Here is a 2,224-nt window from a genome sequence, read left to right on the forward strand (position 1 = left end):
CTTAAATTATCGAAACAAATATGTAGCGCACATATGTTTTTTTTTTCATCTTGAAAGTCTTAATTGCAAATAGGTAAATGGTTATAAGTTGACTTAAGATATTTGATATAAGGTATGATAAAAGGGATACCGGCATAATGCGAAAATCCAAAATCTCCACAAACGAAATCCAAGCACTTTTAAAAATCCACAAAATAGTTATCCCCAAGTACAAAATCTTCAAAATTAAAATATTCAGGATCTAATCCCCATCCACCAATGAAATCCCCAAATCTAATTTTTTTTAAACTCCGTCAAAACATGCGGGTTTTTGATCATTTGAGTGTACTTTTCGGAGCTAAGAAAAAGTTCGGATGATAACAACATTTATAAACTTTACTTCTGGTACAAAACCAATTTTTTAGATCATCACAAAGTAAATATGAACAGGAGTTTTACTAGAAATTTGTGCAAATCTGTGCTTAATTTTTGAAATTGGGAATTCTGGATCCACTGCTCTGACATTCACAATTGAACGGCTTGTTTTTGGACGACCAGTATGTTTGGCGTCTCCAACGGATCCAGTCCAGTTGACGAAGTTAAAACACTATTCCGACCATATTTTGTATGAAATTTTCAAACCGCTGCCGCCAAGCTTTAACTATTTTTGAAATATTCTTTAATTCTAATGTTCTATCGTGTAACGCTTAATTTTTAATAACCCTATACTGTTAGCTGTCAAATTGCTTTTTTCAGGGTTGTCAACACTTCACTGCACAAATGGCGGCAAATTAAAATCTTCCGTTAATTTTGGGACACCCTTTATTTACAATAGAAAAAAACTTTCAAGCATGGCATTAGAGCCGTCTGCCGAATATTATTAAGACTTTTACATTAAGAAAAAAGAGTATACAATTTTGGAACATTAAATAAAGAACAAATAAAAAAGTATTACAAACATGTGATCAACTTTTTTAAATGTTGTTTTATAAAATGGCCAAGTTATTTTTAAAAAGAAAAAGAATAGTTAACAATAAATTTGTGTTACAATGAAAAAATAAAACGATTAACAATTAAGTTCTTTAAATGATTGTTTGAAATATTTAAGTTTAATTTTATTTTTAACTTAGAAACCGAAGATGTCGAAGAAATGAAAAGGTTTCAGAGAATATGAACTTTTGGTTAAGTTAAACCGGGAACTCTAAGAGGTTCAAGTTATGGAATATTGGGGCTTTTAGTTTAGATAAAACAAAACTTTTTTTCTTTATTTATTTAAGTAGATACTTTAAAATAGACTCAACAAATAAGAATTTCTGTAATTATTTGCATGGGAGACATAGCGTACCAGCAATTTCCAACCATACCGCCCGTTCAAAAAACGTAAACATTTTTCCGACGAAAAGAAGCTTTTATTTAAATGAAGTCTACGGATTTCTTGTAAAATAGGACAAGTTGCTAAAAAATGGTAAACATCTTCGTTTTTGTTTCAGTTGGAGAGTGAAGAAATTGCACTTAAGTCCGTTCTATGTGACCCGTCCTCAAGAGTTTCAGTCCGTATTTTGAATATTAAACTTATATCAGAAGCAGAAAGGTCGTCTTAGAAATAATTACTAACACCCAAAGTCTATAGGTTGCTCTAGAAAGTGATTCCCTAGCCCTTTAGAGATAAGTTTTGCACATTTCCTCATCAACCATCGAAATGCAGTTGTAAAAGGTATCTTTCCAATCTTTATATTTGCGGAAGCCCGGACTCAACATATATGGCGTAATTAGGCGTGCTAAGCGGCAGCCAGAAGATTCTTTTCAAAAAATATTTTTGAATAACTTCTATATCCTCTAGAAATTGGTAATCCATACACTTGATTCCCATAACAAAATCAAACTGTTCACTGTAGCCTCAAAGACCTTAAATTTCGATGTCGGGTCCTACCCGTTTCTCTTAAATATAATTTTTCATGTTCAAATTATCAGTGATAGCTGACAACTTCAATCGTGGAACCATCCAATGTCCCATTTTCGTATATTATTATTTGAACGGTTTTGAGGTTTAAAAATCATAATTTTAGATTTAGATGTGTTGATCTTGAGATCCACGAATCACAATATTGTTTAAGTTTATTTATCTAAAGCTGCAAAGCTGTCATCAGCATAGAGAAAAAACCTTTAAAGATAAATCGCCATAGTTGACGCCTCCCAATAATTTTTTTACAATGACATTTATAAAAAGAGAGAACATGAGCGGACT

The sequence above is a fragment of the Eupeodes corollae genome, chromosome 1, assembly GCF_945859685.1.
Source record: "Eupeodes corollae chromosome 1, idEupCoro1.1, whole genome shotgun sequence".
NCBI classification, from domain to species: Eukaryota; Metazoa; Arthropoda; class Insecta; order Diptera; family Syrphidae; genus Eupeodes; species Eupeodes corollae.